The sequence below is a fragment of the Phalacrocorax aristotelis genome, chromosome 4, assembly GCF_949628215.1.
Source record: "Phalacrocorax aristotelis chromosome 4, bGulAri2.1, whole genome shotgun sequence".
NCBI lineage: Eukaryota > Metazoa > Chordata > Aves > Suliformes > Phalacrocoracidae > Phalacrocorax > Phalacrocorax aristotelis.
Genome location: NC_134279.1, coordinates 46203352 through 46230956, shown reverse-complemented (window position 1 = coordinate 46230956; position 27605 = coordinate 46203352). Strand labels below are relative to the sequence as shown.

The 27605-nt window shown below is 36.8% G+C and overlaps 1 long non-coding RNA gene across 1 annotated transcript in view; it reads right to left on the bottom strand.

Moving 5' to 3' along the window:
• The window catches only part of LOC142056938 (uncharacterized), a 543236-nt gene that overhangs the window by 186880 nt on the left and 328751 nt on the right, over positions 1 to 27605 (bottom strand). Inside the window, exon 5 of the long non-coding RNA XR_012660487.1 lies at positions 1395 to 1451. This is a non-coding gene — a long non-coding RNA (uncharacterized LOC142056938). The remainder of the gene's footprint in view (positions 1 to 1394; positions 1452 to 27605) is intronic.

Here is a 27605-nt window from a genome sequence, read left to right as displayed (position 1 = left end):
CAAAGTGCCCTATAAGACGACATTGATACAGGAAAGGTTATGATGTGTTTCCTAAGATGCTGCATCCTACCTAAGCCCAAGATTTTCATGTTACAATTTAAAGCTGATTTCTGCCTTGCCCTCCCCACCCCAAGATCACTGACTCTTCCTTTATTTAAAAGAAGGGTGAACAACTGATTCAACACCTGTGCCAATTTATACATACACACCAAAACTGCTGAAGGTAAGTTGACTTAGGAATAGTCAGTATACCTCTTTATTAAAAGATTTAGTTAGATTTTTACGTCAATTCATTGTACCACTTGAACTTGTGGAGGTGGAAGATTAGTATAATTGTTTTTGATAACTGACAGGTAGAGATGAGTTTAGGAAGAGAGGCAGAGAGTATTAAGTTGAAAAACAAATAACCAAAAATAGTCTTAATAACACAGTTTTGTAATGACACTGATTATTACAGACCCCTCCAAATACTACAGGGCTTACTCTTATGAACTTGCCCAGACATTGCCCCAGGCTAGGATGTCCTCAGGCCAGAAACACCCTTTAGCAGCATCACACTCCGCTCAGAGCAAGACTGCCTCTCTCCCTCCAACAAGCCTTATTCAATGTCTAATGAAAACTGAAGCTAAACTGGAAGCTAATAAAAGATATAAGTTTCCCAAATCAATCCCTTGGTGATAAACACAGCAACTGGTATGCATTTACTTTTACTCTCAAGTGTACAACAGTTGTGTTTCAATTTCATTTACAAAGGATATGAAGTCTTAACGTCCATAGTAATTTAGTAACTTCACATTGCATTGTTTTACACTGAGACTTAAAAGCTATTAAGAGCATCTTCATGAAAGACAATTAAGACTTTTTAAAAATTGTTGTTGATTATGTATGTCCAGTGTTATTTTTAACTTTGGCTGCAAAAACCAAATGCAATAACCTGGAAACAGCTTATCATGAACCAGTTTTGTACCTTCATTTAGTCTTTCAGAACACTGACACTCGTTCTCCTTCTAACACAATGACTTTCTTCTTTCCAGGTTTCCTGTTACCCATTAAAACATAGTAAAACCTCTTGTAAAGGTATAAATTCTTACACTCTCATTTCTAATCATTTTAGTAACTTCAAAAAATTGTTTAATACACAGTTATGGCATTCAATGAAAGCACTGACAATTACAGCCAACTGAAATGGAGGCCGTTGCTCTGATCTTGTTTCCCTTTTTGTGAAAGATGACTAAATATTCTGAACATCAACCATCTGATTCACTGAGAGAACCTACTTGTAGCATTTCGGCATTGGCCATGGCCAGCAGTCATAATGCCTTTCCAGAACACATTTACAGTAAACAAAGACTTATAAAAACTACTTTATTAAAAAAGTTATAACAAACACTTACTGTTACTGCCTTGCTGTAGAATCAATGAAAGCATAAGTCAGAGTTCGAAGTTATTGCCTGTTAAGAAGTCAAAACAATGTATGTTAATTTAATATGGACTAAACTTTGAATTGCAACAGCTAATAAGAATCTTTTCATACCATAAACAAATATACCCACAATAAGGCCTATATTTCACACACCCCCTCCCCCCCCCCATGAATTAACAATCACAAATGCAAAACAAGTGGAAGTTATTTCTTAATAGAGACACTGTCACAGAATGAGCTAAGAAATGCCACCTTGGGACCACAGAAAAAAATTCTGAATGTGCACAAATAAAAACCTAATGAAATGAAAAACAAGCTCTAACTGATTCTTGTACTCCAGCAGTAGACACAAATTATTACAATAAGGACACAGTCTCCTATTATTTGCAAAGTAAAATTCCAAGATTAGAACCAGATAAGCAAGACATGCATTGGACTTAACTTTGCTGACTTCTTAAAACATTGAAAGCAAGGTGATGATATCTCCAGTTTATCACTTATTCCATTATACTTACCAAATATATCAGACCTGAGAAAAATGTAAATCTGATCACATTGCCAATACCAGTTCTTTTCTATCTAGAGCCAGCAATTAAATAGCACAAAAATAGGTTCTGTTATATTCCAATTTTCACATAAAGAAAGGTATTGCTACAACAGAAAGAAATAAACAGAAAACCAAAACAAAAAGCTTTTTCTATCATTTGCTTATCTTACAGGTAATCCTACTTGTATTTTTCCTTCCTTATATAGAAATAACCAATTTCTAGTAACCGAAAAAGCAAACAAAATCAATTGTATTACACATTGACAAAGTCAGGCCTTTAAGATCTGTGGAAGCAGCTAAGCCCATGGATAACTTCTAATATATAGTGTCTCCGTATTCTTAATGTGACTTTCTACAAGCTACAGTAGTATGAAAAAATCCATGTCCACGTGCCCTCAGCTATCGAGAGCCTAAATTATAGAAGTAATATAAATGAAGATATAAATGATCTTTCAAAGTAAATACATATTCACACCCATTAAAGCATCTTAGTTTCAAGTTCCATTTTCCCACCTCCACATGCAAGTTCCAAGATTAAGTAGAATTAGGTTTTATTTTAAACACCACCAACATGTTACATATTCTTATAACACGGAAGCTGAGATTTCACACAAAAGGCAAGACCTAGCTAACCTACAACAGAAACACCTTATTTGCAGGTTTATCAAGAACATAATTGAGATAGAACTATATATTTCACTTCACCTGGCCTCCAAATCAAAACGGGAAAGAAATTAAATTATCCCAGGAGATCTTTGGATAGAAGATTGCAATCGAGTTTGACCAGCATAACTTTGGGCAAGTGTCAGGATAATTGCATGATAAGTAATAAGTGAAAGTCAAATTGCTCAGCAATAAAGCAATGACATTAAAACTTACGTTTTCTTTTAACATATTTTCCAATACTACAAAACTGAGAAAAAACTTCCAAAGCGAAAGCCCGTTTTGCTCATTTCAAATGCTAGGATTATGAGGAATTAGTCTTCTAGAACACAAAAGTGAAGTAATCTTACATTTTCTTGTAAAGGCTGAAAAACACATAATATGTAATAACTCACATTAGTGTTTTTTTCTAATATTACTCAGTAATATTAATTCAGATTATGCATCTTAGGCAATTTAAGATCACTGTTTCCAAATTTGCTAGGTCATTAAAATAAGAACAGGTCGAGATGCCTGAATGAAAGATAAACAGTCTGTCAAAGTTTAGTGGGTTTTTGTGTGCTTTTTAAAATATTCTTAATTAACAGAGTCAACTATTGTTGTGAAGCAAGAACCAGATTTAATTCAACATACGAATTAATAAAGGATATCCTTAGTTTTTTATAATATTAGCATGCCCTATAATAGAATTAATGGGTTTATCTCCAGTCTCCCATTTCCATTGCTAAAGACACATATATATTTATACACATTTTAATTATTAGTAAAGACTCGCTAAGAAGAGAACAATAAAGTCTAGAAACTAGGCATGACCCACTGGTAAAATAATGTTTTCAGTTTTTAATTAAGTTTGTCATTCTATTTAAAACTTTGTCCCCAAATAAAAGCTTTCTGTTTGAATAGGAGCATTGTGACATCAAAACTGTGTTAAGCAGAGATTAAAAAACAAGCTTGGAAGTTAAACACTTTGCAGTACCTGGTAAACATCGGTTTGCCTTGAACAGGAATATTAATAAGCTATCTTGCAGAGGTGCTTATTCCAGAAAAGATGCTAAACATAAATCTCAGAACTCGACTTGTTCAAAGTTGATAACTTTGAACATCTCCCCTGCTAACCCAGCGTCAAGGAACAACAGACCTCTGCTTACACTCCTGCATTGTCAAGCTTCAGACCTGCAGCAGGCGAGAGTGACGCAATCACGTGACTTCGATATTTGCAAGTATCTTTTACTCTATTGGTTAAGGAAAACCACTGCTAAAAGCTTTGTTTACTGGACTTAGTAAAATTCTGGGTCAGTTCATGTAGTTACTTTGCTTCTTGACTGCATTACAGACTTGGACTATGATATACAGATCACTGCCTTATTGTTCCATAATAATTATTCTAAATTCCTAAGCTATATACAGTGACAATATACAAATCCAACATACTTCAAGAGCATCCAGGTGGTACCCACCTGGGACTGACTCCATGTGGTGTAAGGGCCCAATTACAAGATAGACACAGTTAAATTAGGATTAGAGAAGTAGAATGTGTGCCATGTTAGTTCCCACTGTAATAAAAAGAGTAGACAATCTTACTTGTAGTACTTAAAAGAGCACACAGGGACTAGAAGACACCACCCATGAGGAGAAGCTCAGTCTATTTTGCTTACCAATGAGGCAGTTAAGAGAAATATAATAGCAACATGAGAAGAGATGGCTCTCTAATCTTGTTAATATGCTAAAAGGATTAATGTCTAAAAAATAGAAGTTAAATAAAGGTTAAGTGCTGTACCCAACAGAACAGGATTAATAACCACTGAAATGTTTAGTCAAGATACTGAGAAGATTCTCTACCCATCTGGAGCTTACATCAAGACAAGATCTGTTCTCAAAGGTAAGCTTCAATTCCATCTCAGTGCTAGGACTTGATGTGGAGGCTTCTCAAGGTACTCTGTTCTGATAATCACACAGGCCATTTTGTTATTACTTAACCCACCTCTGCCAAATAATGACAAGTGTCACCAGATGACAGTTTGTGAAGAGCTGTAAAAATAAAGCCCCAAACCTTACAACTCTTCACCTGCAATTTATCAGTGTTTAAACTCTGTAAAATTAAGTATTAGCACATTTCCAATTTCCCTTCCTTTGCCTCAGCAGCAAGTACATTTCAACACTTTCAGTTTAGTTTCTTGAAGACATGGAAGTTCTTGATTGCTCTCTGTGGCTGTCAAAGGCCATTTCTGCATTCAGAGATGCACAAATATGCACACAAGCACATATGTAAAAAAAGACATCAATTGCTCTGAGACCATGTCTGGACTACTATTTTTCCCCGCACACAGAAAATTTGAGTTCTACACCAAAGGCAGTATTAAGTGAAGCGCACATTTTTAAGACACTTCATCTTAACGTTACTGCGCAGAAGCACAAATTCTTACCTTACACATAGGCAAGTGAACCAACCATTTAGCTACCAGAGGACCAAAACTAAACTTAGCTACAATAAAATGGGGTAAACAGGAGGATCTGTACATAGATTATTGATTCACAGATAAACTTTTACATTACATAGGCACAATGAAGAAATACATCTGAGGTGAAAAATACCTAGATTACTCCTATAAACTACATTTTCTAAGCTCTTTTATTTAAAAGATGGGTTGATCATAAGGCTGTATTTTTTTTAACCCCACTAATTGCTAGTTCTTCATAGCATTGACTTTAAGTATTACATTTTTCCTTTCCCCTTTCAGAAAAAAAAAAATAGAATAGTCAAGTCCTCAGAAGTTTGTTGGTAGGCCAAGGAGAGCTGATCAAAATCTGTTCAAGTAGAAATGCTCTATTTACTTCATTGTTTGAATTATTTTCCATGAATTTTATAGCTCTTTTTTTAAAAAGAAAATATAGTCAACAGCACAGGCCTGTAGCAATAGGACAAGGGGTAACGGTTCTAAACTAAAAGAGGGTAGATTTAGACTAGGTATAAGGAAGAAATTTTTTACAGTGAGGGTGATGAAACACTGGAACGTTGCCCAGAGAGGTGGTCGACACCCCGTTCCTGGAAACATTCAAGGTAGGTTGGACGGGGCTCTGAGCAACCTGATCTAGTTGAAGATGTCCCTGCTCACTGCAGGGGGGTTGGACTAGATGACCTTTAAAGGTCCCTTCCAACCCAAACTATTCTATAATTCTATGTGTTTTCTCCAGAAACTTTAAATAAGTTACCATCAACTAAAAAAAGCAAACCATGACACATAAAATTAGAGGCTGAACTGTAAGGATTTAGTTCCAATTTTACAATCCATATCCTCCAAAATAATTGCTTTTCACAACTAATCACAATGGAATCTGTTCAACAGAAAACAGTGTGAATATTGAAGGTCTGTCCGCTTTAAGGAAAGAAGTTGGAGATGAGGTATTCCAAAACAATTAATTATCACCGTATCTAGTTAGTAATGAGCTACATTTATTATTTTTGAACCTTTGTATCAAAAATCACTTATGTATATCTTAATGTGGAATGCAAAATGCAACATAAGACTTGCAACTTGCTGGTAGAGAAGCAGCAAGGAGCTATTTATTGGCAAGCCAAGTAAAGCTGATGGCATTGCTCTAACAGTGATATATACACATTTTAAAGATGCTGAAGCAATGTTTATTTTAATTAAGTGGCCAGACTATATTGGTTTCCATCCTGGAAGAAAGAGAGAACTTAAAGACTGAACCCATCCATGAGATTTGGCCAGACTGAAGAGGAAAACCACTCAAGACCCTCACTGCCCCTTGCCCAAAAGGGAAAGCAGGACCCTCGGAGATGAGGCTTTCAACAGAACTTCAGCCTGACTATTTCAAAATGTACAAACCAAGAAACGGTTTTAAGCTTTGTAACTTGTCTATTTAGAATCTGAATAAAACACACTCATTATCTTAACGTGCCTAGAGTTAAACTAATCCCACAACCACCACAAGAACAGCAAGACTTTCCTTACCTAGGGCAGCTGTAAATCTGCACATTACAGCAAATGAGCACATTGAGAAGTGTCCTACCCGTCAAGCACACCTTCCACTTGAGCTCAAATGTAGTAGTGCTACACAGGCCCCTGTTTCAGCTTGGTGTGCTAGGTAGAGGGCTGGCACCAGAGAAATTGGAGCAGGAATAAATGTCTGCCAGTGACTGGTAACCATAAGGGCTGACAGAGCTTCAGGTATACCACAGTACACACAGCAGGCTGTTCTGACAGGCTTGAAACGCATTAAGAACTGTGCTTTAAAAGTGTTAACCACAGAATAATCAATTTCTTTCCTCATGTCTGCTGCTGGCAGAAGCTTACACCAGGCAGCTTGCTAGGTTGCTGGTCAAAAGGTATCAAGCTATTTAACAGGTACCTGATCTGGAACTTGTGGATACAAAAACATACACACAAAATAATGCATAATAAGCATAAACACATTCATAAAAATTCAAAGTTGCTAATCAACGGTTTATTAAGTCACTTAAAAACTTGAGATTTAATACTTTCACAATAACTGTATTAACACACCTAAGCGGTAAAAAATACTGCTCTAAGGAACAATTTAAGGATTAACAAAATCTAAAAAGCAGTAATAAAAGCACCCAACAGTTCTTGAGTTCAAAAGCAGCAAAAGAGTTTTATAGAAATCAGTTTTTATATACTGAATCATAAAGAGGTGAAACTTCATTATAGGCAATTTATCACATTTGTATGAGCAAAGGTATGTCCCTACGTGAGAGAACACTGATAGGAAAACTTCACTCCATTTCTGACTATATACAGGCCCTGCTTGTGCTTCAGTTATATTTTACATCTACTCATTTAATACAGTCCCTCAGTCACAGTTATTTCATTCACAAAAGCTCAAACACAGGGAGAGCAAAGAGCTGAACTGACTGGGTAAAATTTTCTTGTATGGTTTTGGAAACGCAATGGTAAATGGAAGCAACTAAATATGAATGAACAAAAACACGAAATCATGACAGAGATACATGATTTTTGAAGCCAAACATTATCTAGAAAAGGACTTCGAACCACAAGCATGTCCTCAGCACAACAGTGTACTGCAGAGAAACACATCTGCTGGAGGTTACAACTCCAAAGTTACATATTAGCACAGAAATCTCAGTATAGATCTGCACCTGACCTAACAAATCCCACAGTTCAGGGCCAAGGCTTATATTTCTGCATACCCATCACATCAGGGAGACAGATGTTATCATTATGCAATATAATCACACTGTGTTGCACAGGATCATTAAGATGCCAGAAGTGAGGCCAGCACTGGCTCACATGCCCACACTACCTTCCACTGAATGGTGTCCCCATATCCTTATAAACTGCGTTGTTTGGACTAGAGTCTTGCTGTGGGCTTTTTTGTTTGGGGTTTTTTTTTTGGAGGGTGGGGTTTATGGTACTTTCTTTTTAAGAACTGGTAAAAATAACATCTTGAAGATACCTGTACCAGTAAGGATACTATAACTACACCACATTGCACCCCCCACTTCTCCCTCTCCCCTAAATCATATCTGCTGTCTACTCACCTGCTGTTGAAAGTACATGACCTACAGTCAGGACTAAGCTTATCTCTTAGTTTTTCCCCAGGTTTTCACATTTCCACCAGTTCTCCTTTCCCAGAGGGAGAAAGAGTCCTTAAAGGACAGTAAGACTTCAAGTATTGTAAGTGAAAAGAACCTGTCCAGTCCTAAAGTAAGCAGCCATTAAAGTGCAATAGACATGTTAAAAAAACCCCACCAGTACTTTAAAAAAAAAAAGCTTTAAAGTACTGATGATTAAATAAATAATACTTCAGAAAAAAGTTTCTACTGTATAGGTCAGATCTATAATGTGTCATTTAAAATAGGGTTACAAGAAGGAGTGTTATGGTTAGTGATAATTAGCAGGAAATGGGAGTGAAAAGAAGAAAGTTCATCTTTTAAAAGCATCAAAAAAGAATATATAAAGAAAATTCTCTTTCACTTCTCATGCATCTGACATTTCCGAAAGTGTCCCTATGCCTTTGAAAAGTTATTTTTTTTTTTTTTAAAGAGAGTCTGAAACAAGCTTTCTTGTAAGGAAGGACTAATTGGAGTGACCCAACTTTCTATGGTTGCCAGTTGTTTTTAATAACTTCTAAAATCATAGACATAACAGTGAGTTGATATTTACTCTAATTTTGTCACTGAAGTTGCCTTTTAAATATATCCTATTTACAATTTGCTTTCTAATTCACACTTTCTCAGGTGTTTCCCATATTTTCAGCTTCCCTCGCACCAGAAAAATGTTTGCTGGCCAAGTGATTGTCACCAGACTGAGGCATCAAATTATTCTGCACTTTCCATATAGACACCTGCAGTTAGGAATTGTGCCCACCACAAATCACTTCAGATTAAAAATACTTCTAGTAAGCTTTTACACAGATGTCTTTGCTTAGGCTTGACTATGTTGTGAACCAGACTACCTTTATCTTTAGCATTCCAGACATAAGTGAATTACAACTGTGTCACAGGAGAAAACACGGTTTGGTAATTTGTTTTAGCAAGTACAGCTTGTTTGCTAGTAATTAGAGGAAAGACCTATAGAAGGAAATTGCAAAGTATTTAACTCATTTTCTTCTTAACAAACCCTTCTTGAGAGATACGTAATGAGAACAGAATGAGATAAGAGAACAAGGTGAGATGTGGGAAAACAGCACTGGAAAGAAAAATGGCAAAGAGGAAATCAGGAGAGCTGGAAAGAAAAGTGAATGGTGAAAAGAGCATGTGCTCAAGAAGGAAATAATCAAGAAAGTATGAAAATTTTAAAAAATATATGGAAAAGCAAGAGTTAAGGACCAGGTTAGAAAAGGGGCTAGACTAGACTTCAGCTAGAAAGAATGGCAAATGTTACAGGGCACAGCGTAACACAGCGCAAGAATAAAAGAAGGCATACTAGGAATAGCACTTGAAGAAGCAAGCAATAGCAGCAAGGGTCCTCATGCTTCATTTACTTGTTAATGTTCACAGCTTGGTACACCTGGAGATGGGAACCCTGTTTCACAGCACTGCCCAGCCTGGTAAGGACTCCTGTAACATCACTCATTCACAGCTATGTTTATTAATTTAAAAATACTACACAGAGTACCTCAGCATAAGCTCCAGAAACATGGCATTTAACCTTTAGCTCTTGCAGCTGACCCAGCAGCATACCTACCTCTGGTAGCTCTTGCTTACTGTTACCTTGCTACTCCCGAGACATTTGTTAGCCTACCAGAACAGGCTTGCAAAAAGGTTACTATAAAATTAAAGAAAGCAGGACATCTTAACAGCACCTCACCTTTATCCCCACGCTGACCTACCTTCTTTGCCATACCTAATACTTCAGCACAAACCTTCATCACCTGCTTCACACTGAGCACAGCTAAGAAGCTGTTAAGACTGTTCCTGCCCTGAGCCATTTCTGCTTGGTGTGCCTCACTTGGCAGCATACTCATCTCCTACAGTTTTGATAGGCAGTATCTTCCCCTATGGCAGGACTACTGGAGGGACACAGGGTAAAGCGAAGATGCAAATCTTGCTCTAGGATTCCCCAGGTTTTCTATACTTTTGCTTTGTAAAACTTAGATGGGACCGCTCACTTCACTCCAGTTCACTACTCAGAGTATCAGTTCCTTTTTTCATGCAGAGTTTAAGACTGTTTTCAAGCAATTGGGTCTATCACCCAGGTCCACACCTACCTAGTTCCAGAATCAGTCAGGCTCTCTTTGGTCTTCTGCTCCACAGATCAAAAGTGCTCTGCTGCTGACATGCCATCTTCTGCTCAGCCACAAGGCACACAGCCCTATTGCTTCTTGCTGATTTTACAGGAGGAACATCTAGGCTTGTTGAGGTTTTTCCCCTCAGTCACAAATACCTACTCTAACAACTTCTTCATTAGCAGATTATAGCACCATCTACATCTTTCCTTGAATCCTTTTTCCAATTTTCTCTCATTTTTCTGCTCTGTGAGTTCAGCTTCATTTTGCAGCCATCTCCACATATTATCAACAATCCAACTACTTCTCCTGTTTTGCTCAGAAAGGCTAGCATTTTGCTACATTTGCTTTCAGGATACAGACAGTTCCATTTTAAAAAAAAACAAACCTCAGAGTAAGTAAGTCAAACAGCCTTAGTCATCCACCTACAAAAGGCAACAAACCCCAGAAATATCATGCTTTCCTCAAAGCAAGCCCTCAGTGCTTTCCCAAGGTGTGCTGGGAAATGGTCTTCAGAGGGGTGCTTAATCAGCCTTGAAAGGTATCACCTGCTTGCTCTCCCTCTCTCCTTTCTTTGTCTTTACTTGCTCCTCTTTCCCTGCTCCAAACTTCCCAGCTTGCCCAGTAATGCAACACACCTGACTGACCCAACCTCCCCCTTGCTGAAATGCCGCATCATCTGCTCAGGTGCAATGGCTTTGAGACTTTGTGCATACGAAAAAACTCACCCCACAAATGAATTACAGCAAGACATCACAGTAGATTTGCTTTGTAAAGTCTTAAAATAGAAAATATGTTGTTACTGGTAAAATAAGTGTTTTAATACCGTGAGCCTGCTTTCTGCAGCATCATAATAGTTTTCCTAACCTACTGGGAAAGGTACTCTTAGGGGGATCAGCTGCACAGTGTAGCCAGTAGAAGCAGCTGCAGAGATTGCTTCTGCAGTTACCAGGATATTATTACGCAGTGTTTTTTGCTCTGAGGTACCACTGACTGTAAATCTTGAACAACACTCTGGAACATCCTTTTTTGCCCAAACTTCCACTTTTTTCTCTTTTATTTTTTTTCTCACATCTTTTTCTTCTTACATGCTTTAGTTACTTTCTAAATTCTCTTTTCATAATTATTTTTCTAGGTTTTTTTTTTTTTGTATGTGTTACTTAACCTAAAACTATTTATAAATTAAAAAAGGAATAAAAAATACAGTATTCTCAAATCATTACTCTATTCAGGATTCTTTTAGTATTAGCAACCCTTCTTTCACCGGGGTATTTACACTGACAAGCTCTTAGTATCTAGACTGGAGCCCTAATCTTCACTGGAGTGCAATAGCAGCAGAATTATAATAATAAATATTTATGTGCTCTTTTCTGCAGTTGTTTAACACAATTATTACCAGAGTAATACCATTCAATGTCTATCTCCAGATGCTTTTCTGAGAAAATGGAAACAATAATGTGAAGCACGGCTTACCATTACACAAAGTGAAAATATATCGTTGGGAAAGAATTACAGTAATGACAGGGAAAGTTGGAGCATAGCTCATCGCATACATAAAAAAGATAATTTCTTTTACTTTGGATGTAGGAAGGCTGTGGTTTCAGACAATTACTGGAGATATCAACAGGGGTATTAGGAGATCCTTGATGTATAGACAGCACTAAGGAAGTGCATTCAGTAATGTGACATGCTTCTTGTGATGTAAGGTTTGAGTTGTTTTAGATTATTCATGCACATAAACCCCCTCCAAGAATACAAATTTGTTCATGTAAACATACTATACTCTTGTAAATTAAAGGAACTGACTGGCTTCTGTTCATATTTTCCCCCCAAAAAATCCACTTTAGAAACAATTCAAACCTACAAAGTTTTAACTACCTTTTTTAATTGTTAGGGGGGAAAAAAAAAAAAGCTGAGGGTTTGTTTCCCTGACAGTGTCACATATGCAACTGTGTCCAATTTTCCTTCTCCTGAAGAATTCAGAGAAAGTGGATTCCTGCTTTTTCCTCTCTCAGAGCTCCAAAGTGAAATGAAAAATATTTTCTACAAATTGCTTGGGTTCAGAATTTATTCAAGCTTTAATCCTGATGAAAAGAGCTATAATTGCAAATGTCAGTATGATACAAAAAATCAGTTCAAATGGTTTGACATTTTGTAAAGTAGTTGTCTTTCTGATCAAACAGTTCTGAGTATTCATGGGAAGCTTTTTGTCTTTGTAGGTAATAGTGATAGCAAGGATAGCCATTCATAAAATATACACCAAGAAGTTTCAGGCTGAACAGGGAAATGTATTTGAACAGAAAAAAAAGAGGAAAAGACAATTCTAAGTATCTCTGGATACATGGTGCTTACATATGTAAGTGCTACCAGTTCTGCTTTTCCCTCATTTTGTGACCTCAGCTTTTTTATCTGCACACTGGCATTGACACACCACTGGGCAGAGGTTAAACTGGTTATCACATAATCTATGCTTATTCCTTTGACCATGCCCAGCTCTGCTTCCTTGATTACATTATGCATTTCCTAGGAAAGAAAACTTACCTAACTTCATAATATTCCATTACAATCAGAAAATTAAACTTAGGTTGCTCTTCCAAGCAGCTTTAATGAAAAAAAATCTCTGCATATGTATTCTGAAATAGTTTATATGAACATTTCTTAATATCAGTTCCAGTAAATGTTTGCTTTTTGTTATGTAAGATGCAATATTTGATCTTACATACTCTGACCATCAGTAGTGAAGGAAGGTCAGGTCTGTAGCATTTCTCTGAGAAAACGGAAAAAATACTTGGGTAAGCAAGAGAAAAATTCATGAAGTGATCATTGTAATGAGAAATTTTCAAGACCCGGTGCACAGTTTTAGTAAATAAAAATATGCCAAAGATGTTAGTTCTAACACCTGAACTTTAGGAAAGTACTGTGCAAGTTTTGCCCATTTAACATGATTTGAAATTATATTGTATGCTTTGGAGGTGCTTCAGAGGTAATTAGTGAAGGAAGTAATGCAAAGGTCATTTTCTTAAATGCTGTATTTGCATTTATTAAAAATGTAGATGATTCTTTTTAAGATCTGCAAATTAAAACTTCCTTTGACAAAGGTATAGAAGCTTTTCTGCAAAAATGTCTTTTTTACAAACTCAGAAGAATAATTTTTATATTAAACTAAGAATTCCTTTTGCTCACAATTTTTCCTCTCGTATTTGTCCTTCTGTAATTTCTACAGAAACACTAGCAAATCTGGGGAGAAAAGAATGAATTAATATTGCCGCTGTCTTTTACTGGGAAAACATCTGGCAAAAAGTATGATTTCATATAAGAATTTTTTTTAAACAATACTTAACATAGTCCCTATTCTTTGGTGTAATTTGTTCAGATTAATGCTGGCTGAATGTTCCCTTGCATGAATTCCTCCTCTAAACCAGATGGCACTATTTTACTTCACACCCATAGCCTTTTGAATTAAGCAGCTTTGTTCGAGGCACTGTATTTATCATACTCAGAAGGTATGAAAAGCTAGATCAAATACATTCTACTTCTTTATTTTTAAATGGCTTAATTATCAACTTGAAAGGAACTTTTATGTTCAAAGATTCTGAAAGTTTGTAAGAAGCCTTTCTAGTGAACATCAGCTTCTTAAAAACAGAGGTCATGGCTGTAGAGTCATTCAATTTACATATCTAATCATGGACCCAGACACAACACGTCAACCAACTACTTCCCCATCAGTAGGTTAGTAGGTACCTGGCCCATTAGTATAGCCAAAGAACAGAAAGGACTCTGGTAAGCTAAAAATAATTGTTCCTTTCCTCATCATGGGGACTGAAATGCTGATGCTCAGAAGCATCAATTTATACCAAGATGTAGCAGCAGTGGATTAATCTGGTGAAAGGCAGGTTAAGAGGCTGTTCCTTACTGTACGCTATCTGAAACATATTGACTAGTGGTTTAAGTTATCCTCTCTGACCTTCACAATAAAATGGACTGTATGCACTCATTGTCAGTTATCATGCAAAAGGTGTCCTTACCAGATGTCATATGTATGAACAGTTATTTAATCTCAGGGCTTGCGTATGGCTACACCTCTTCAGGAGATTTAGTCTGTGAATCCTTATCAAGGATTAGGGAATCTGACATATGGATTCCGTGCAAGTGTGGTCACTAGTACAGGATTAGAGCCATACTAAAAGGAATTGTGTTCATGCTCATTGAATTTCTTCTTTAGGACTATACCAAAATATTCTGCAGAGTTTCCAGGGAGAAACTTCAAATTTTCCAAATCTTCTAAATTTCTGTATCTTCCACATTAATCATTTTAAGAGGAGTCAACATAAATTCTTTCCTTCTAAATGTGGAAGATGTATTTAGGATAGGTACCGAGAAGACAGCTGTATGATCAGGAGATCAGGAGCAACCTGATCTAATGAAAGATGATCTTTAAAAGGTCCCTTCAAAAACAAATCATTCTATGATTCTATGAGAATGAAAAAAAGGCAATTCATCTGCTAACATGCTGAGTGTGAAAATGGGGGATACATGCCTCCCAAATCCTACCATTGCATTTGTTAAAAAAATACTACTATACTAAAAAACATAAACTACTATCCCTCATTGCCCAAATAGCATGGAAGGGATCCTTTAAAAAAAAACAGAGGCAGGTTGAGTCTGTCTGCTTGGTAATAAGTCTAGTGACCTCTTAAGTCTGCTTCCTCTATTAAGACTTCCTCCTAAGTAGTGCAGCTTAGGATCAGTGATATTCAGTTCCTTTACAAAAGCAAACCAACATCAGTCTTGTATGCTGTTTTAGTCCTTCTCAGTGCATAAGAAAGCAACGTAAACAGCAATGAGTCTGCTGAAATGACTCAAGAGAAAACAGAAAATTTATTTTGATTTAGTACAAATAAAGAAAATCTTTTACTGTCTAGAAGTGTTTATCCATATCCATCAAAGCTCAGTTAACATCTTATATTTCTTCCCAAAAAAGTAATACATTCCAACTGCCTCCTAGAGCTTCTTCAGAACATTCCTATGATGACAGTAGGATTCAAAGTCTTGCTCAGGACTCAGAGACCTGGTAAATACAGGCTGTGTCTACACTGATCAATGCATTTTCCCCAGTAGAGTGATACAGCTTGTCACATGTCCATAATGCCAAAGGTTAGTTCTCTAACACAGCCTGGTACACCCACATGATACAGTGCTTGGCCAAGCTGTGGTGGTTGGGGTGGTGGCCCTGTGTGCACCCTGTGGTGTGCTGTGCACCTAAGATATAATAATTATCCTTTTGTGTTCACTTTTTCAGTTCAGTATACCTGAGGAGGGTAAAGGCAGCACTGCAATCTACTTTAGTGTTATTTCTGTAACATAAAACATAGCACTGAATAGAGCAATGGCCTCTGTGGTGGCTTCCTTGCAATAGATGCCATTAAAGCTGCTCTTCATCCTGTTCAGTTTTGTTGTATGGTTGTTTTGGTTTTTTTTAAATCTTTCTCAAAATGCCTATCTTTTCAACACATACAGAGAAGCAACTAAGGGAAACAAGCCTCCTATCCTAGGCATGTGAGTTAACATCCACAGAAGTAGTGAAAATATTCCTGTCTGTCTCTATGATTATTCAGCCTTTTCCTTTCAGTTTGGTGGTAGATCTTTCTATCAAAGCTAGCTCACTTAGAACTGGACTAGGATAGAGCATTTCAGTTCAAGCAAATCAATCACTCTAAAGAACGAGGTATAAAATCTATTAGTAAAATAAAAACAGAGAGTGCAAAAAGACCATAATTACAATTACGGAAAAAATCAAGGGAGAAACTGGTATTTAACTAACTCTCACATTTCTACTATACTACATTTTCTAAACAAAGGATGTAGATATTCTCCTCTGGATTCTGAGTACAAACTTTGCTCTGTGCCAATGATCGCATTGGGAAAAAAGCAAACAAATCATAGTTTTCCCAATGTATCAGCAAACTCTCAGATTTAAAGTTCTTGCTAGGAAGGGCTCAGAATATAAAATTATTTTCATTATCTTTCTTATTTAGCGATAACTGGTGGGAAATTACAGACTTGTATGTCCACAAATTTACCAATAGATTTATTTCTCATCCTCTGACTACTTGAGTTAGTATACAAATAGTGCTTACACATTCATTTAGAAACATATACATAACACCACCCCCCCCGAATGTTTCTATTTCCTTATTTTTCAAAGGGCTTTGGGACACACAGAAATGAAAAGGCACCTTTCCATCTGAAAATTATGTCTGTGACCTCACAAGTTGTGCTTCCATCTTTCTTATACAAGGTGCCCCATGAAAGAAAATAGGAAATGTACGCAAAAGTGGAAGGGAAAAAAATATCAGAAGAGAATAATGAGAAGTAGAAAAATAAAACAGCAAGGATGGTAAGGAAGATAACAAATCTAGGAAGAAAAGAGAAGCAGAAACAGAAATAAAAGCAGAGAGACATAAGATAGGAAATGAAGTAAAGTAAAAGTCAATTAACAATCAAGTGGAAAAAAGTGAGAATGGATTAAATAATACAAAGTAGGAGAGTAAAATAGAAACCTATAAAACAGGAATGGTGAGTGGCAGGAATTAGCCTAAAAGAAATCTGTAGAACCAAAAATTAAGAGTGACTATGTCTGTATTTCTGAAGTAGGACCAGAAGAAGTAAGATCAGGACAACTTGACTGCAGCCGATCTTGGGAAGAATTGCCAGAAAAGTTTTGGTGCTTCCATCCCTAACATTCCGTTATTCTTCTTTGATAGTTTTCCACAAATTGAACAGATGATACAGTATTTCAAAAGCCAATAAAGTACTATATGGCCAGAAATAAGCTATCTTAACTAGTGCAGGAAATGCTGAAGCAATTACGATAATGACTCATCATTAAAATTATTCTTCTTTTCTGAAGTGGCCATAGCTGCAAACAGCTTATGATTATCTGAAAGTAGCCAGTCTTCAAAAGAAAGGGCAAAAGTATTTTTGTTTAAGAAGTCGATTAATGCTCATTGTGCCTTTTACCATCACCCTTTTCCTACCTCAGAAGGGTTATTTCCTCCTTTGTCACCTCATTTATATTCCACGGTATAAGGTTCATTGATTACAATAAGGAGAAAAACTTACAATGAAGTGAATTATAAGTTTTATTCACAAAGGCCTCTAGACTTGCAGTACAAGTTGCAGATAATATCCCTAAGGCTTCTGAGATACAGCATGGCAGAAAATTGCTTCATATTGCTTAATTTGGAAACATTAACATAATGGAAGACAATCAATAGGCTCTAATAATTACAGCAAAACCACACAATTCCCACAAGTAAACATGTGCTTTATGTGGTATACAAATTGCTATCCTGTAAAATGCATAATTACATTCTCTGTAAAGCAATTCATCAGAAAACACAGCTATCTTGTTATGCTCTTGAGGGTATTTCAAAAACTTCATTCCGTAACACCAGCCGTATCAGTTAAAACAAGGTCTAAGAGCAAACAATAGCAAGCAGGAGCCGTGACAGTTCCCTCTTCAGGTATCTCAATACAACAAACAAACCTCACAGGAACAGAATTCCTAAACCCTGTTCTATCTGTAACTAACAGAAAGAGAAAAAACAATTTCAGAGGAAGCGCTTGGGCTTTGCAATGGGAGGAATTCCCTCTGCACTCAGCGCTGATGGATGGCTCGCGGAGACGTCTCCTGAGTGGAGGGAAGATGGTTCCTCATGCCATTAAAAACCATTGAAAGATCTAGAAATACCTTTCTGGGAAGGAGCTTACAGTGTCAGAGATGAGTAATAAATGATCCAGCTTTTTTCTCACAGTGTAAAATCTTTGCTTCTCCCATATTCTTCTCACAGGCACTGAGGACATTCTAAGTGGTTTTATGTACTATGAACTTTTACTTTATTATAAAAATACTGCTGGAGCAGTCTAGCAACGATAAAAAGACTTACTCACTGCAATACCCCTAATTTTGATGAATTGCAGTTCATCAAAAGTTACAATGTAGCTAAAAATAGAGTGCTATGTTTTATCCTCGATATGTGAGCTGAATACAAAAGCACTTCTGTACTTAAACGTACAAGCCTGAGTAGATTCAGGGCATATTAAGAGGAGAGATACAGGAGAGTAATTAGGATTTTGGCTTACAAGTACATACCGCAGAAATGCCTCTTACAGGCTAGGATGAAACCCTCTAAATGCATGACACTGTTCACAGGTTAAGTATTTTTCTACAACCAGGACCCATGTATCCAAGCTGGAGGCTTTCTCCTAGTTTATAATATAGATGCTAATAGTGTTGATCTGTGATTTAGTCAGTCATCTGCCTTATTGGCAGAAGTCCTGTGTGGTCTATACTCTGTCAGCTGTCACAACATAATTAGTTTTACAGGTGCTAAATCGTCCTTCTTTAAAGTACAGATAAAGTAGAAACAAATACGTATTACACCTGATTTAAGAGAGCAAATCTGAGGTTGAAAATGGCAACACTTTCCCAGTATTACAACCGATCACACAGTTCTGCTTTGGTCACTTTCCTGCTACCTTTTTCTACAGCTTACAATTATTTGATCTGATAACAAATTTGTTCAGGATTCCCTGGTCTGCACCATCCTAAGCGCTGCCTTGATCTCAGCTAACATATATGCATGTGGGCTACCTGAATCCTTGCAACTTCATAACCTTTAAGTTTTCAGCTTTGCAATTGTAAAATCACATTAAAATAAATAATGTGCTTGTTATTGCATAAGAAAAATAAGAAAATACCCTGGAAATGTAACCTTTTGACTATACCTAACTCTTACTGATTATAAAGATGACTGGATCCTTTAGATTTGCATCCCTGCCTACTGGTATTTGAACAAATAGATTAACGTAAAACTGCAAAGAACGATCTTTTTTCTTTAATATGAACCAATCACTAATGGCAGAGGAAACACAATTATACCAGAAATGATGAAACTACCCAGGGATCCTGGATTTGGTTCCTACACAGACAATGGTCTTTTACAATTACAGACTATCTATTTCTCTAAAACCCAGTCTATGGGCCCTGCCCCATACCATTTCTGCTCTACTCTGTGTTCTTTGCTCCATGTTTTCTTTACCCAACCCCAGCTACTTCTCCACTCTTTCCTGTCTCTGTTCCTCCCCTCCATGCTTCTCTCTCCTACTCTCATTTATCTTCTTGTGTGCTAGTGGTGCTCTTCTGCCCCTTTCCTGCCCAACTTTTCTATTCTCTACTGTCCCTTATGCCTTTTCCTTTCTTCCTCTTTGCCCTTTACCATTTCCCCAGCTTTTTTTTCCCCTGTTACTTCTTTCTGCTCTTTGTGCTTCTTACTGAACTCCCTGTCTTTCTTCTCCAGTTCTCCTCCTTTACTGTCTGGGCTGACATCATAGTGTTGCTAGGAGAAACTGCAGGTCTTGCTAAGCCCCGCCACTCCAGAAATATGGCACACAAAAGTTACTGTTGTGAAGCTACGAAGAACTGAAATACACTAATTTCGGCAATAATCAAACTGAAACAGAGTTGTACTTTACTGATGTATACAATGATCTTTTCCAAACTGGAATGAAATAGGAAATTCTTATGAAGTTGCAAATCACAAGGGCATTAGCATGAGGAAATGTGTCCAAAATTAACACTGCTCCAAAACACTCAGCCATGACGCTTGGCAGGACATAACTGTGTGTTTTAACAGAGAAATTGTATATTTTCTCCCACTGAAGAAAATTTTAATTAAAAGAAAAAAAAACAACCCTACAACATTCCAATCTTAAGAAAGACATTCCAATTGGAAAATATAATCCCAAATAGTCCAACTATGTCAAGGCAAGCCTTGGATCGAATGGTTTTAAAAAGGAAAAAAGTTATGCAACCATAAACATACTTAACATCTCAAACCATAATAAGCAAATGCAAACTTACTTGTTAACCAACTTTACACTCAATAAAGTCCAGCTAAACGGTGCAGCACATTCAGGTACAATCATGATTGCAAAAGAAGATGTGAATTAGCTAGTGGAAGACAGACAGCAGTTCTTACCTGATAAATGGGTGAGGACAAGCCACCCTCCAGTGTTCACCCAGTGCTTAACCTGTTCTAGTACGGTGCGCTCTGCTAAAGATTTCACAGAGGTTGGGCACAGACAGAGGTATGCCTAATTTTCTGTTTGTATGTCTTTTCAGAGGAATGTAACAGATAGATTACAGGAATCTAACTGATTCTGATTGTGGTACCTTTTTCCTCTTCTCACTGTCTTTCCTCACTACCCAATTTCTCTCTCTGAAACTATAATAATAATAATAACAGCCACAACCACCACCAATAATACTTAGCTTTTACACACCCTGCTGTTCTTACTGTGGTGAAATTCCATTTGAACTCAATGGGAGTTTTGTCTGAGCAAGCACTACAGGATTCTCTCCTTGATTTGTAAAGAACAATTCACCACAGCATCAAGATGCTATTTCGAAAAATTAAAAATAGATTACACAAAGCTACTCACAAATGAATGCTATTTAACAGACTACTATTACCACTAAGAATATACTGGTAATCTTGGAGCTGGTCGCAGCAGGAGCACTTGATTTTTCTATTTGTATGATTAACTTCAGTAGGGAATATTTTGCCTTTTTTTCCTGGGTATGTCTATTTTACAGAGTCCTCGTAAGTTAACAAGACCGTTACTGAAGAGTGATCTCTATAGGTTTATTCTTCAAAGCACAGTAACACTTAATTTAATCACAGCTTCAAAATATCATACAATAAAACTAATTTAATTACATTTAGCAATGGCCACTAGTCTCATTAAAATGCTAATGAGGCTTATAATTATTAAATTGCTTAATGATTGTTAATAGAAATAAATTACAAAATAAAGCTTAAGCAGAAAGTTGGAATGCCCTCAGGTAATTTTTCTTAGTGGCAGTTTCACGTGATATAGTTTCTCTGCAGTATTCAGAAAAACAAGACAGATTAAAGTTTGAGGTAAGAGGATATAAAAGAGAAGAATGCAGCTGGACATGTAGCCAATCCATTGCCTCCTCTTAAAATATTTAAATATAGCTGATACATATTTTCCTTGTCTGGAATTGTACAGAATATTTGTTTTCATATCTTGTGCCAAATATAGAAAAATTGAATGTATATCTAAAACTCACAAAGAAATCCAAGTCACAAGAAATATTTTTCTGACACTATTTGTAAAGTAGTGTCATAATATTAGCATCTGTATGAAAACCACCAAAACAGAGGATGAAAACGGGACCTGTAAATACTCTTGAGACAGAGCTAAATATTACTCTGTATTATTTAAAAAAAATCTAACGGATACATATACTGACTGTAAGATTCAATTCCCATGGCCACAAGGAAAAGGCTTTCAACCACTGAGGAGAAAAGGAGAGCTATAATCTTTGTGTATTCCTTGTATCTAGTAATATGTACACGAGAATCACACAGCATGCTGGTTTTTTCAAAGTAAAATATTAATGGAGATGAACTGACTTTGAGAAAACTTATGCTAGGGTATAAGGTGAGAAGGAAATTGAGTGTTTCAGAAATGAGAAATATTTGACTCAAATCAAAAGCAGCATTTGAACACATGATTTGCAAAGCATTCAAAAGATGAGGTGCTGTTCATGTCCTAAAACAAAAACACGTTTCAAAGCCTCAAAAAGCAGCTGTTGTCATTTGGCCAAATGTAAAGCAGCCTTCCTTATCCCCACATTTCAGCAACTATTCTGTGGCTCCAGGAATGTCAGCCAGGGAGCAACGTGAGCAGCTCCAGCTCAGAAACAGACAGTAGTGCTGAGCTCAACTGCAGGAGCTCACTCTGTTAGCGGTGAGGAATTCCCTGAGCTCTTATTAAGGGGAGTTTCAGAGCCAGCAGGCAGCCAGGGAACTTCTCCCGGAGGCTTATGAATAGTGACAAGGAAGGAAAAGCAAAGGACCAAAGCAAATGAAAGCCAAGCAATGTTGACTGCTTTTTGGGTCTTCTAAGGTGACTACACTGACAAAAATGCCCACTGAGTGGCTTCTGTAATCCCCCGGGGGGATATATTTGCGTCCTCAGGACATAATGTTAAGTTAAAGCATATTCCAAACATGCACATTATTCACAACTAAAAAAACAAAAGTGAAAGGCACAGCTTTGCCAAACAGAAGCTACCATCGGCACTGTGATGGCTGGCACTTGGCTTTTCCAGTGATCAGGCCTCATTAAAGAGATACAAAACCTTTCACAGCTTCAGAAAGTAAGTCTCCCTCCTCTTCAAGACCACCTTTCATAAGATGGATGCATATATCGTTATTCCTTCATTTCCATAAGGCACTGTTTTGTGTTGAAGTACATTCAGTCATCCTTCTACTAAAGAGAACATTGTCACACAGCAGCACCTCATCGAGGGGAGAAAAAGTTATAAAATCAGTCTCCGTACCAGAGGAAAACTGAGTGAAAGTAATATCCATTAATTTAGCAATTTAATCAGCAGTTATTAAAAAATCTCACTTTGGAAGACCAATAAACTTAGAATTCACAGTTCTAAACAGTTCTACCTTGCTCTCCAATCCTATTTTTTCTTCATCAATTATAGCACTTCCTGGGTCAAAGTTCATTTGACTTCAAAATGTAACAGTCATTTTAATCTCAGAGGTGACTGTAGGCACTTTGCATACACCCTGGCATACACCTTTCCTGTATTGTGTTTTTGAAATACTGAAAAATAAATGTTTCCAGGCACATGCCTAGTCAAGTAGTACCAGAATCCTTTCTGAATATGCTAGAATCCAAACAGAGTTTAAGTGATTCTCCTGGGGAAACGTATTAGTTAATGAAGACTTTTCCAGGATATCCTACTGCAGGGGGAATAATTCACTCACTAACTTTATTCATTTATAGCAGACAGTAACTGGAATTGTTGTGCTCTCCCTTTAGCAATTCATCTGCAGAGAAAATTCATAAACATAAATTTATTCATTTGGCTAGAGGTTATCAGTAGCTTTCAGATATTTGGAGTTTTGCACCTCAAGGCAAATGCTAAGGAACAGTTTGGGGCACATCCTGAATAGTACATTGCCACAAAATTAAATAAACATGGTTTAGCTAGACATAGTTAGGCAGCTGCCCAAATGAAAACTAAAGCTTTGACAAGTAATAATTTCTGTCTTGTTCACAACAGAATGGAGGAAATAGAAAAGATGTAGGGTTTCCCCTTTCTTAAATTTCTGAAGTTAATGTGTTATTTCATATAGTTTCTGATACTGGAAAAAAATGAGAAGAAAAAGTAATTTCCCAGCTGGTTGTAAAAAAAATGAAATGACATAGCATCATTGAAACTATATGGGAGGATCAGGGATGGATAATCAGGAAATCTATGGGAAGGAAGAAGAGGAATCAGTGTGAAGACAGGACTACGGTAAAAATTTCCATTCGTGGTACAACAGAGGAATAGAAATTTTGATACCTAAGAGGTTGTCACTCATGGAGCATCTAAGGTAGGTCAGTGACAAATTCAAGTGCATAGCAAGGAAATTTGTGTTTTTGTGGGATAATATACTAACTGCTGGACAAAAGCAAATGGAAGTCTTCCTTGTGATAAGGCGATTCAGAGTTCTGTTCTCCTTTCTCCATACCCAGAAAAGCACAGCCTGCCATCTCCATCTTGGTGGTTTATTTCATCATCCCAGAAGCCTTGGAAATGGTTTCTGAGTACTTTGTCTACCATTAGTGACTGATCAAAAATAAGGCTCGGCTATTTGCTATGTTAAATGAGCTTAGACTGTATATTTATAGATCAAAGAAGCCCTTCTGTTGTATTTCCAGTGGAAAGTTGTTTTTCTGTAATAGTCCTACCTAGCAATGTTAAAATAATTAGCTGTTTATAGCCAATTCTTCATCCAGTTTTTCTGTCACATATATAAAGGACTGAAAGCACTTAACTGTTCATGTACATTTTCACTAAGATCTGGAAATATGGGGCAGGGGTAGGGATGATTGCTTTATACAGGTGCATTGACACTGAGCTATTGCACCAGGCTGGTTGTCCACTTTGGATATTCTGTATTGATGGGAAAAGTTATCTGCAGTAGAGAAAAAATGTTACAGTTGAGGCCTTGTATTCAAACTACAGTACAGTTTCTTTTCATAAATCAGAATGATTTAAAGATAAGTGTGATAGTTAATAATTTTTTTCAGAGAATTTGCATTTCTTTTATAATCATTATTGAAAGAGTCTTGGAATGTTTTCCTGAAGAACAGAAATATTTTGCTTCATACTGTCAATCCTTAGGATGACAAATAGAAAAGAGTTAATAATGATAGCTTATTCTCTGTTTCTTTGTAATGAAATCAATATCTGTTGAGGTTAAACTTGACAAAGAAGTTTCCCTGCAAATATCTTATTTCAAGGTAAGCTTGATAAGGTAAAGGTGATCTAAGGCCAGTTTATGGAGACATTTATACTCTTCTTTGTCCCTGAATTAATCAGATGCAGACAAGACCATACAAACACAGGGAAGACAAAAAACAAACAAAACAACCCCCATACAAAACAGTTAGGAGAACAAGAGAGTTCTAGAGAAGGTGGTTTGGGAAATCCAGGTCATGGATATCATATCAAATGCTCAGGACCACCTCAGGAACTGGAGAAATTTTTCATAGCAAACTCTTAAAGGAAGTTAGGTTATTAAAACCACATAAGGATAGTTAACAGACTAATTAGACCGCTGCATAGTGACCCACAGCAAAAGTCCAGAAATAGAGTGATGGCTTCTGTCTCTGTAGGAAGAAATCAGTGACGGTGCTGTTCCCTAGAAACAGGAAGGAAGGTCAGGCTGAGGAGGTCAAAAAAGAACACGTAAAATAGCACAGCTTGAGATAAAGGGCAGTGAGAATGAAAAGGTGAAATTTTTTTGAAACTTCGTTAGCTCAAAAAAAAAAAGACAAAAGAATTAGGAAGCTATGCTGGTTTTAAAAATTATGAATGGGAATAGATTATTCCTCAAGTATAAAAAAATCCTGAGGTGAGGGCAGGGATGGCTGATCTCAGCCAAGGGCGTCATCTATGTAGAGCTGATATAAGGTTCTGCCTGCTGCACCATTCTGGCATGTTTATTCCTAAAGAAGCTTCTGTTAGAGACAATTAATATTTAATCTAGTGACATGACTTTCAGTAATCAAAACACCCTTTCTCAGGATTTCTCAAAAAAACAATTTATGTATAAAATCACTTTAGTAATTATAAATCCTGTCTTATGGGCAATTCATCTTATTTCAGGGGCCTCCTCAAAGAGCCTTGTCTTTGGAAGTTCAGCAGCACAGTGATCCTAGCATAGGTCCTCCGTGGGGTGGGAGGAGAAGCACACATAATGATTTAATTCTAAAAATAGACTCAGCAAAAGTGAGTGATAATGGATTGGCAAGTAATTACATTCTGAGTAAAAATATGCAGGTAAATCACATTAACTTATGTGCAGAAAGCTTGTATAGTAATTATGAATCATCTAAAAACCTATTTAAATCATTTGTTTTAAATCTTAGATGAGGCTTAAGTGATGCACATTCCTTCGCCTTACCCAAGTACAGTCCTTTGCAAAGGATCCAATTTTATTCTAAAAGTTTGGTCCTAAAGGAGTGAGCAAAAAATAAGCTATTGTGCGTTCTGTCAACAAGTAAATAACATAAGTTCTGCTGTGCATTAGCAGGGGGTGAAAGAAAGAATAGATATATGTTAATGTTTTGAAATAAAGAAACTAAATACATTGAGTATTTCACAGAGACATAGATACTGGTCTCTCCAGATCCCAGATGTATAGGAAATTCCAAGATTATTGGAAGCTATTGAGATTCCAGGATTTACTGCATCAAATGTACACTATGAGTTTTTAAACATGAGGTCTATTCTTCTTCACATGACTTCCAATTTGTAAAATAAGATTAGATTTTAGAAAATGAAGAAGTCTTAGAGGAAAATTCTGAAAGTACTGAAACTGAAAAATAGACACAAAATATATTCTTGCTTAGGTAAAATCAGAGAAACATTTTTTATTCCTACTGAAAAAAAAGTTACAATAACATAAGTATTAAGAGCAGATCCAGAAGAACCTCCAAAAGACACTGTATAACCTGCCTGTTGATGAATGCCTTTTACCCAGTACCATACACTTTAAGTATAAAGTCATGGAACTGAACCTTATTTTGGCAAGCACTAGACAAACACAGAGCAAAAACACCTGGCATGAATCTGTTTTATTATTAGTTTTATATGACAAGGCAAAGCAAAAGGGTAAAGGAAGACAATGAAGCATGAGGAAACAATAATACATTATTAATATACATGACGATAGTCAGTGCTTTCAAGACATCAGCAGCCTAATTATTGTCAAGTAAAAAGTAGTGTGGATATTTATAGGAAAGTTCTCCCATGTGAGAAAGCATGGATTGCTGGCTTGAAAATGTAACAAGGTGATAGAAGCTGGCATCATAACGAATTATTATTTTTTATACTTTTACGGAGAGTGAATATACCGCTTGAGTGTGGCACAGATCCTGCAGTTCTCACTGGCCCAGTTAGTTAGTGCAGCACGCCATTATACTGCTTCAGTCTGGAAGCAGCGTGCCTGCATTGCTGTATTTTAGCTTTTAAATCCTCTTTTCTCCCTGTGAATTGATCTAAATTGTTGCTGCCTGAGAGCTGTGCCTATCCACTCACTGTACTCCCCATTGCTTCCAGTACTGAGTTTAGTTTCCAGTTCACTTGGAATTTACTTGCAGCAAATATTCACAAGGTCCATTTGCTGCAATTTTAAAACTGTCTCCCAGTCTCTCTATACCTTGTAACCAAGCCGTAACTTGCACTTGTTTGGCCCTTCATCAGAATAGTCTTGACACACTGACTCAGCATGACTTTTAGTCAGTATTTGACTGAGAACTGGGGATGAAGGTGTCAGACACCAACAGCAGTCCCCTAACTGCAGCTGAGAAAGAAAACACATTTGGAAGGTAGAGCTAGTGTTGAATAAGAGAAGGGAAAAAAAACCTAGAACAAATTACTGTAAGGCATCTCCTCAGACACACCAATACCAAACTGTACTTTAGGCATAACTAGGTTTTTATATTTCCAGGTGTCTCTGTTGAAAAACTGGTTCAGACCTCTACATATATTACAGCCAAAATGTATATTACAGACAAGGTGTCCTAAAGCACACTGATTATTTCTCCATTTGTATTTCATCTGCTGCA